Genomic DNA, 12,237 nt, shown 5'->3' on the forward strand with positions numbered 1-12,237 from the left:
AATATGATTTTCAATTTGTTATAGCATGCTCTTGTTTGAATTTGTTATAGCAATGCTCTAACCATTGTAGATATTTAGCGTTTGCGGTGTGAGTGGTGCGGGGATACCAAGGAAGTGATCCAAGTTATGCTTTAGTATTTGCATAGGTGGTGTTTATATTCTTCTTTGAACCATGGGGATAAGGCAATATGGTTAGACTTTGATCGATTATTATTGTGATCCTCATGATATTTTATGGGTTCAGTTTTCTAGCACTTTTGATGGATGTTATAATTATTTCATTGGTATTGTTTTGGTTTGCATATTTGCTATGTTAAAGTGCCATGAACTTTATGTATGGTCAATGGACGTTGAATAATGTGGTATAACTATTACATGAACCTAGCTATAATGTTTGGATTACTTTCATAGCTTATTTGTTCTTAGGATTTATGGATATTTTTCTTGTTATATCATTCGCTTAGTCGAACATGTTTTCAATGATTGAATCGTTATTGTGGTCTTTTTGGTGATTACTTGATAAGGTAAAAGTTACATGCTGAGTAGTATTATTTTGAATGGATTATATGCCTTAAACTGCTGAATTGTTGCGGTCTAGAACGGAGGTGTCAATATTTGTGTTTTTAAAACGATACCTCCATAATTTTTCGAATATGCAGGAAGTCAGTAATGAAATTTGGTATCGACACCTTATCACGAGTATCGATACACGAGGTAAAATAATTGATACTTTATGAAAGGTACGAAAAATTTTTGAGGTTTTGATTTTAAATGAGAAACAAAATGTTGTTTTGGTATCGATTTTCCAAGCTTTATCAATACCATCTGAGAGGAATATCAATACCTTTAATAATGTATTGGTACCTACGTGATTTATTTCAAAATTTTGCTATGTGGTTCTAATGCATGTTTAATGTGTGTTCTAAATCTGTCTTGATGAATGTTTAGCATGTGTTAACGATAACTGGAATTTGTATGACTTGTAAATATTATGAAAGCTAAAATGAAAGATGTTTGCTTAATAATGAGACCATATGGATTGCATGTGATGTGTGACAGTGGTGTGGCATCCTGATACTCGGGCTCAGCGACTGGGCTGAGTATAGGGTGTTAAATAGACGGCAGGTCCATTTTGTGAAGAAGTATCAAGTAGGTTGCACTTCTAACTTCACTATTAAAGACCGGGTATGAGGTATGGAAAAACTATGGCACTGTAATAGTGCGGATAAAACTAAAGTTCAAAGAAACCACATAAGGGCAAAACAAATTGATGCAAAGTATCACAAGAGAGACGGTAGTGTTTGACAGAATAGTGGGTGTAGTCAAAGATCGTATATGAGGACAAACCCTAGAGGTTTGTTTTGCCAAGACTCTACTAGCTAGAGAGCTCTTTGAGAAACATAGGGAAGGGCACAAGAATGCGAAGCATGACTCATCCACTTCATTAGGGAAAATGGGAGACTGTTGGATCTAATGCCCTAAGTGTAGTATTTTCGTCTAAGTACACTTGTGATTTTTCAGACAGATCTGTTAATAAAATTATTCATGAATTAAATTAATACTTTGTATATTTTCCTCACATGGTTTGTGCATGCAAAGAAAAATGGGAGCAAATGTTGCTCACTGGTTGTCTAATGTTTAACTAGTATTGAGTTGTATTACGTGGTCAGATCGTAATACAAAAAGACAACTTATATTAGTAGACGAACCTAAACATGTCCTTAGTCTTATCGGAAATAAGCAAATCAATTGAAAGCCTAATATATCGTTTATCAAGTCCAATTGGGGAGATTCCTTGTCTTGGGCATTGTAACATGTAGATTTGTGCAAGTGTACACAATCGTTATCAAGTAATAAGTAAGTAAAAGAGTTATCGTATCCACAGGGACTTTATCTGTTAATCAAATAATTGCAAAATTATGAATTTGCAAGTTGGTAAAGAAAACATAATAATTTTGAAGTGATAAATGTTAAAATTAAATTAATTAACTAGATGCAAATTAACCTAAATGCAAATGAGATGAAATAAAATGCAAGGTTGGTTTAGCAGCAATTTCACAAGTTCAACAACAATAACATGAATAAGCTAGAACAATTACAACACTTGACTCAATTCATTTCCATAATGTTTAATAATGTTTGGAAAATATTCCATGGCAGCTCAATCCTTTATTATCTGGAATCTCATATAAGTTCAACTGAATCTTATACTAATAAAACATATGCATAAATCAACGTCATAATTTAACTAAGGATTCCTTAGAATTTATGGAAATTAATATTGACAGATTAGGCTTGAAACAATTCAATCACATAAACCTAAAGTTATGCAAGATAATAAGTTCTCTTAGTTTATTATTAACCCCTAATTTATTTTGATTAGGATATAAATTAAGCATACACCTTCCAATTATCGTGTCCATTAGTTATCATGTGATTAAGATTGACTAACTAATTCTAATGCACTCAAACATATTTTAATGTATAAAATATATAAGAATTTTAATTGGAAGCATGAACAAATGAGGCACAAAACAATATAAACATGAATTAAATGAATTTTATCCTGTCATTGCAATTATTCTAGCTAAACAAAATTAAGTCGTCATTTTCAAAAGAAAAACATCACAACAATTTGCAAACATATTGAATAACTAAGAACAAAATTAAAAATTAAGAAAGAAGAAACTCTTGATGATTTCGGTGATTCTCCGAAAACCGAACGTGGTGGCTTCCTCTGATTATCGTGATTGCTCCTTCGCAAAATGCTCTTCAAGGTGTCCAGCCAATCGTGGTTTTCCTCAAGGGAAATGCTAGCTAAGGGAGGTGGAGAAATAGACGACTTATGCATGGAAAAGAGGGAAGAAAATATGAGAGAAAGATAAGACGAATGTGAATTGAGAGATGAATGAGGGATGCTTGAAATGGGAAATGAGGGGTGGTATTTATAGTAGAGAGATGGCTAGGGAGTTTGCTAAAAGTAGCATGGAGATCCTTTGCAATGCTCCCTTGCTTGGTCAACCAAGAAATGTTGAGGAAGGGGTTGGTGGTTGTTTGATTCAAGCTTGATTTTATGCATGAATCATGCAAAGGGTTGGATGGTTTCTTGGGGTATTAGTTGGGGGCTGATTTCTAATTTTTTCACAACTATAGGGACCTCTAAATTAATTTTCCCAAAGCTAATTTTGGCTGCTCTTGATGCCTTGTCCGAATTGGACTACTTTTCCCCCTACTTGTATGGTTTTGTGACCCAAATAACTATCAAACATGCTCTTCTCAACAAGACAACTTTAACTAGATCAAATTGACTTCTCTTGACTCAATTTGTTGTCTTTGTCATCCAATTGAGGTGGAGTATAACTTCGGTCTATGTATGATTTTAATAAGCTCCCAAAACTTATTAATTGAATTGTCCAACTACAACAATTAAAACATAAAAATTACTATGTAACATAAGATAGTTAAATTATGCAAAATTTAGTACATAAATCCATAAAATAGCATACTTTACTAAAACTATGCCCATTGTCCCAATACGAAAAAATATCACCCAATTAAATATCCAAATCTCAAGATTAACATAAATTCTAAGTAAAAATGTGATATAAACAGCTATAAAAAATCTATATAATTTAGAGTTTGCAGGCATTGGAGCTGGTGACTCTCAGAATATAGAGACATAGATGTGACTAACTGGAATGGCAGTACATCGAACTAGACCCAAGAAGAATAGATCCTGAATTTGCTTATGGATTTATTCACTTGTGACGTTCAAAGTGTGGCATACCAAAATCCTGAGTGGATGACAGACTATGTATGCATGACTTGTACACTTTGATGTAAGTGAAAGCTTGAGTTTGAATAGATAAGTAATCGAAAGTTGGTGTGTTGGGTTTACGACTTTTGTAGTATGTAGCGTCATTCAAAATAGTAGAATTCATAGCCTAAGACATGGGTAAATTATATCCTCTCATTGGCATTACATGGTTGATGAAAAGTAAACGTGGCCACGGGTCATTCGTCTTTGTGATGAATGACTTGATTACTATTTGATAGTAATTGACTTTTCATGAAGGAATATCTAATGGTTACCTTGAGATAAAAAAGGATCAAATTGGGAGAATGGATATTATCACGAAGAGATCAAGGATATCCTATGTGGGTAACACACTTAAGAAAATGTCATTCTACAAACACTGAGTTAGTGCTTTCGTAATGGTATGTCATTAGAGATAGCTCAATCACAATACTATAGTGCAATGAATTCATGACTAAAAGAGTTTCTAATTAATATGTGAAAAGTTAGAACTTAATTCCAAATCATTTGAATGCTAATTACATATATCCAATTGATCCCTCCGCTAGCTCGTTGACACTAGAAATGAATTACGTGTTTGAATAAAAATGAGCTTAATGAATAGGAAAAGAGAAATGGGAAACAATTAGGAATGATTAGGTTTTTTCCGAAATGGAAAAATGGAATCATTTGGAGATGAATGTAGGTTTCCAAAAATGGAAATGGAAATGATTCATTTGCAATTCTATATGAATAACTTAAAAAATGATCAGAATAATGAGTTTGTATTTTTTAGATGTTTTGAAGCTCAGAAATGAAAATAAATCTTTCTGTCACAGTGGCCATGTTGAGTTGTGAAATATTGAACATATTTTCAAAATTTTACCATGGGTAAAATTGTCAAAATTTTACTGGAGGTAAAATAGGGATGAGAAAATTGTTTAATATAGAATATTGATCTTTATTTTGGGAAATAGAGAAACTAAATTGGGTTTGATCACATTACAAAGTACTGGGTCAAAAGGCCCAGAAATTACTCGTAATTGAACCTGATGTGAGAGAGGTTCGAATTCCCATCATAATACATATGAGAGGAAGCACACCCTATTAGCCCCTCCCCCTCTTCTAGTTGGACTAACAAGTTATTTTTCTATTTAAAAAAAACCTCTAAAATTCAATAAGAGTTCTACATTCTCTCCTTATAAATAGATGGCACCAGTAGAACTATTTACACAACTTTTAGAGATTGTAACTATGCTGAAAAATAGAGAGAATTTATTCTGAACTATTAAATGTATTTTTTTCAGAATAATAATTCTACTGATTTCTATTAAGAAGAGATAAATTTTGTTTTCACCCTAAATAAAAAAGAGAACTTTTTCTAGTTTTGTGTTTCGATTCAATTAGTTCGAGCCCACACTCAAAGCAGATCGTGGTACTAGAATAGCAAAGAAGATCGTTTGGTTGAAAGTTGAGAACAACGAACGTCCGCTAAGTCAAAAACAAATATGAATCTGGTTAGGGTTTATTGCTATAAATATCACAAAACGGGTCGATTTTCAAATTTTTAATTTTTCGCTGTGCAAGAAAATCATTTTCAAACTGATTTTTTTCCAACACAAACATTATCGTCGGACCACTGGTAGCCTTTTGCTGCTGAACTATCGTCGATATATTGTCGGTTTGGTTGGGTTGGGTATGCGTCTTCTAGATCAACCTAGATGCATCTTAATTCTCCAGGTTTTGTCCAAAAATATAGGTTACATAAATCTTATGTCCGTCTTCAGCTCACATATTTTATTCTAAAATAATAAAATTAAACCCTACATGGAGATGATAGTCTACGATCTAATTTATACATACCTAAGAAGTTTACAAAATTACATTTAATTTTCTAAGAATCACAGCTTTGGCAAATTTACTTTATCATACATAACAATAAAATAATAGCATCCATTCATTCGCATACATTCTCCTAAACATGTATACAATGATAAGAATGCCACATCTTATCAAAATTGATCACACATGAAGAAGAGAGAAAATTTTGGTAATAGTTTATACTATAAACATATCACAACCTAGAGCTCTGATACCAATTGTTGGAAAAAATCTAGTTTTGAAATTATTTTCTTGCATAGCGGAAAATAAAAATTTTGATAATCGATCTATTATATTAATAGCAATAAACCCTTTTATCGAAATCGTACCTATGTTTTCGATTAGATGAATCCTTATCGTTCATGGCTTTCAATCGAATGGCTTTTTCACTATTCTTGTACCACGTACTACTTCGAGTGTGGACTCGAACGGTTTGAATCAAACACAGAACTAGAAGTAGTTTACTTTACTTTTAGTGGGAAAGCAAAATTCTCTCTCAATAGAAATTTGTAATAGAACTAATACTTAAAGAATAAACTCTCACTATTTTCGAACAGAATAAAAATATCTCAAAGTTCTGTATTTAGCCCTACCGGTGCCATCTATTTATAGGGAGAAAAGGTGAAACTATTGCATTGTAGAAGTTTGTTTCAATAGAAAACAAACTGCTAGTCTAACTAGGATTAGGTGGGGCAGCAACCTATTTAAACAAACTAGGGTTTGTCATCCCTAACATTAAACATGAGGAGCTTTCGGGCCCCTCCCATCTCGAGTCCAATTTCAAGTACTTCTTGGACTTTTAACTCAATACTTTATAATTCAATCTAACCTGATATTTGTTTTTTCTATTTCCCAAAATAAAATGAGTTAATCTAATTTAAATAAATTAATTTTCCAATTATATAATTTTCTTAACCCAATTCTAATTCCGTTAAAATCATGATGACTTTACTGTAAAAGAATCTATGAGAAAATATATTTACTATTTCTACATTTAATGGATTCACTATGACCAAATTAATTTATTTTTATTTTCAAATTTCAATTATTTAATTGATGAATTAAATAATAATTTGAAAAACCATAAATTCATTTTCAAGTCATTTCCATTTAGAGAAAACCACATTTATTTCCAAATGTTTCAAATTTCTCAAACTTTACCATTTTTATCCATGTCTATTCATTTGATTCAACTTGCAAAACATTTCTTATTTCAACAAGCTAGCGGAGGGACCAATTTGATATATGTAGTTAGGGCTCAAATGATTTATAATTAAGTTTAAACTATTCACCTATTAATTACAAACTCGTTTAGTCACAAAGTCATTCCACTATAGTATCGTGACTGAGCTCTCCCTAATAACATACCATTACGAAAGCAACTCGATCAGTGCTCATCCAATAACCTAGTCATAAGTGTGTTACCTTCACAGGATATCCTTAATCTCTTTGGGATAAATTCGTTCTCCCAATATGATCATATTTTATCTCATGGCAACCATTACATCTTTCTTCATGAAAAGTCAATTAATATCAGATAGTAACCAAGTCATTCATCACAAAGACGAATAACTCATGACCACGTTTACTTTTCATCAACCATGTAATATCAATGAGGGGATATCATTTACCCATATCTCAGGATATGAATTCTACTTTTTTGAATGACACTACATATTGCACATGTCACATACCCAACACAATAACTTTTGGTTCCTTATCTATTTGAACTCAAGCTTTTACTTACATCAAAGTATACAAGTCACGCATACATAAACTGTCATCAACTTGGGATTAAGGAATGCCACACTCTGAACATCACAAGTGAATAAATCTATAAACGAATTTAGCATCTATTCTTCTTGGGTCCAGTCCGATGTACTGTCAGTCCAATCAATCACATCTATGTCTCTAACATCTGGGAATCATCCGCTCCCATGCCCAAAACAAAGGCATCTCCCCGATTGGACTTTATAAACGACATATTAGTCTTTCAATTGGTTTTTCTCATTTTCAATTAGACTAAGGACATATTTAGATTCATCTACTAATATAAGTTGTCTTTCCGTATTACGATCCGACCATGTAATATTGCTTCGTATTACTTTAAACATTAGACAACCAGTGAGCCAATATTTGCTTCTATTTTGCTCTGCATTCAAAAACCACATGAGGACAATTATACAAAGTATATTAATTTAATCCATGAAATATTTTATTAACCAATATATTCGAAAAAATTACAAGTTTACAAACTAATATACTACACTTAGTGCACCAGATCTAATAGTCTCACATTTTCCCTAGTGAAATAGATGAGTCATATTCCACATTCTCATGCTCTCCATGTGTTTCTCAAAATTCCTAACTAGTATAGTCTTGGTAAATAGGTATGCTAGGTTGTCCTCAAATACGACATTAACAACATCCACAATTCTGTCTGCAACTGCTTCCCTTATATGTGTTACTTTCTATCAATATGTGTCATCCTCTTGTGGTTACTCATCTCCTTGGTATTAGCTATTGTTGCACTGTTTTCACAATACAGTGTGATAATTTTTCCATACCAAGAATTGCTTTTCTTGTCAAAGTTGCGACTTTACTGCAGCTAGGGGTGAGCATTCGATCGAATTGAATCGAATCGAATGAAACAATTTCGAGTTAATTGAGTTGACGAATCTTATTTTATCATCCTAACTCGATTTGAAATTTTCTCGAGTCGAGTCGAGTGAGATGGAATTTGAATCAAATCAAATATATTTTTTTGAGTTAAATTAAAAAAATGAGTTTGGGTCTTTGTATCCATTGCCACCCACCGTAATCAAATTTGTTATTAACTTTTATCCCCTCATAATTTATTTATTAATCTTTTATATACGAGTTAGCTTTTTTGCTTGCTTAGTTGCTTCAATTATCTTTTGATTCTTGTCACCAAATATTTTGAAATTAAAAAATATATTAATTGTAAAAAAAATTGATTTTTTTAATAAAAGTTATTTTAAAGATAAAATGTGAAATCGATACCAGCATCAAATTTGATAAAGATTCAGCATGATTAAACAATTTAATAATATAAATAGTAAAAAATGTGAAATTTAATTCAATAATATAAATAATAGACATAAATTAAAAAAAAAAGTTTTTAGGGTTGAGGGGAAAGTTAAAGTTTTGGGAGGAAAGCAAAAGGGAAAAAATTGAGGGTTTGGGGAAAGTAAAAGTTTTAGCGAGAAAGTAACAGGAAAAAAGTTTTGGGGGTTTGGGTGGTAATAATTTTTTTGGGGAAAAGTAAAAGGTTTGGTATTTCGTTTATTCGAATTATCCGAGTTATTCATATTCGAAAATTCAGCTTGATTCGAACTCAATATTTGAAAAAAAATTGAGTTGATTCGATTAACTCAATTTGAAATTCAAACTTTTTTTCATTTTTTCGAGTCAAATCAAATTTTGCTCACCTTTAGTTGCAACCTTATGATTGGCTTCCATCTTTGGCTACTATCGAGGATGTCACGACTCTAGCTTTCAATATTGTGACTTCTGGCTTCCAATGTCACAACCTTGGCCACAGTCTACTTGCCTTGTTGATGTTGCTTGAAAATTATTCTAAGTGTTTGTGCAGCTTCAATGTCGCAACTTTGTGTTCTTGATGTTGCGGTATTCTAGGCAGTCCCCTAACTCTTTTGCTGATTGGTTCAAGTCATTTCTTGCACCACTACATCAACTTGTTAAAACTTCATTAGGCTTGAGTTGGCCTAATTGGTCTTTAAACATAATATAAAGGCTTATTTTATTAAATTAAGCATAAATAATATATAATTCATAAAACTATGAAAATAGCATAAAAGGCTCGATTACAAGCTTCTTAAGTATCGAAAAAAATGTAATTTACCATATCGAATTATGGTAAATCACCAACCTTGCTAAGATTGAGGATTTTGGCATAAACATCAGGGAACCGGTAATGAAATAAGAGGAAGAAGGAAAGACAGAAGAAGATGTCACATAGGTATTACCTGATGAGGCATCATCATATGCTGATGATGAAAATGATGAGGTACTGATTACCAATGGAGTGCCCACTACCTTTGATGTAACACCCCAAACTCGGCCCAGACGTTATGGTCGAATTTGGCGATGTCACATGATAGTGTGTTTGAAAATCAATACTCGTGTTGAAAAATCGCAACTTTGCTTAAAACATTTTCTGTTTAGATCTCGTCGTTATCTTTTATTAATCCTAAAATACTTATTTTTATTCAGTTGTTAGTTTGCAAAATATTATACGTTGCAGAAGCTTTTTAAAATAGTTTGTGTCCTTGTGGGTATTTTGCTAAAACACATGCATTTCTTTAAAAACCCGTGTTTTATCTACCTCTAGCGAATATAAAACATAAAGCAGTATAAAATCCAAATTTTAAGCAAAAAATCATAGCGGCCATTATTACAGAAAAATACCCCAAATAAAGCTTTAAAAAATAAAACTAATTAAATACGAAACAATAAAAAGGAGTCGTCTGGCCACAGCTGAGTCCTCCACCGTTCTGATCCGCCTAAGTCTGGGGATTACCTGAACAGATGAATTAGAAGGGTGAGTTTATGAAAACTTAGTGTGTAAACCCCACATAAACAAGCAAACAGTATGCAATCATAGTCTGGGCCTAAGCCCATTTCGGTAATAGCTTCAGTTTCAGTTAGGGCCTTAGCCCATTGCAATATAGAAGCAGCCATGCATTTGGGCCTTAGCCCATTACAGTATCAATACTTAGTACAGTAACAGATATGCAGTATCAAATCCTACCCAGCCAACCTCTACACTCCAACTCTGTCCAACCTTACACTCCATGTGGGGATATAATCAACCCACCCATCCCTACACTCCAAAAAGTACCGAATGCGGCACTACACAATAGTTTGCAGCTGAGGTGCTAGTAATTTAGGCTCGAGGCTTTTCAGTATACTTCCTCCGAACAATATAACCCACCCCAATGCAATGCAACATACATATATGACATGCTAAAACATAATATCATGCATAAAATCAAGGCATATAGTATCAAACCAGTAGGACATAATCATGCTTAAATAACATGCATAATCGTATCAGCCATACAGTTATTTCAGTCAATTAGGGGTCTAGGTAAGCTTACTGACCCTACAGTAGGTCCACAGCCAACTTGGGCGACCTGTGCAACCTTAGTAGTCAAACAAAGAAAATGGGCCCACGGCCCATGTTGCATGCCCATGTGGGCCCACACGCTCGTGTGGCCCACACGGTCCAAAATAGCCTTGGCTGTATCGAACTCACGACCTAGCCCAATATTCCCACATACCTGTATGGTTCACTCGTGTGGGGCCCACACGCCCGTGCGACCCACACGACCCAAGCCGGCCTGGCCCATGATTCGTACATGGCCAGCCTCGTCAATCACATCCCATGTTCGATCACACGGTCTACCAAACGGACAGCCACACACCTGTGTGGCATCGACAATCACATTTTTTGGCTTTTCGCCGATTTCCATTTTCAGAATTATTTTTACACACCTAGTTCGTTTGTCACTTTTGAGGTCACCAGCACCTATAGTCGACAAAAAAAATCCCACAATCAGTCCTAATTCATAGTTAATTTTAAACCAAAACATTGATAATGATTCATTCAATCCATTCGTCACTTATGATTCATTCAATCCATTCGTCACTTACCTTCAAAATCGAGCAACCCCCGACTACGGATCCGAACAAGATAGGTCACCACTCTCACAATTCGCTGCTGACAATTCTGAAAGACCCAATAGCAATAGTACTTAACAGAACTAAACGAAGTTATAACGCCAATCAACTTCAATCATCAAACCTTACCTTCGATTGAACACCAGTGGATTTATAATTCAATGGCACCGAGAAGAGTTTCGAAGCCACTTACTAGCCTCCTAATCAAGAATTAGAACCCCTATTAGACAAAGAACAACAATTAGATGATAAATAAACTAGTAGAGCTTACCGTCAATGTTCAAATATTCAGAAGAATAAGTCATGGCCACTAAACGAATGATAGAAAAGAAAAGAAATCAGCAACAAAAGAAAAAGATGGAAACGCCAGAACCCAAAAGAAAAAGAAGGAAAAATGGCAGAAAGGGAATCAACAGAAAGCGTCAAAAATATTTAGGAAGATGAGTGGAAGCCAAAATTGCAAAAAGGAAAAATAAGAGGAAGGGGAATCTAGCAGAAGTTTTGGCAGAGGGGGAAGGGAATAAATGACAATGTTAGAATTTGGAGAAAATAAGAGAAACAGCAAGGGTGAGGGAAAAAATTTGGTAATGGGAAACAAAACATCATAGAACAAATTGTCAGAAAATGAAAAAGTGAGGGGGAGAGTCGAACTTGCAACCACAATTTGGATGTTCTCAAACTCCTCACTCCTTAATTTTCTCTCCATATCCCTTAATCCACTCCCCAAAACCGTCCACCCCTCCCTCAACCACCTAATTCAAATTCTACTCAAACTCTTCAGTATTTCGACTAAACTAGAACACCCACACGACACAAGTAGCAAAATAAAACAC

The sequence above is a fragment of the Gossypium hirsutum genome, chromosome D13 (genome assembly GCF_007990345.1).
Source record: "Gossypium hirsutum isolate 1008001.06 chromosome D13, Gossypium_hirsutum_v2.1, whole genome shotgun sequence".
In the NCBI taxonomy this organism is placed as follows: Eukaryota; Viridiplantae; Streptophyta; class Magnoliopsida; order Malvales; family Malvaceae; genus Gossypium; species Gossypium hirsutum.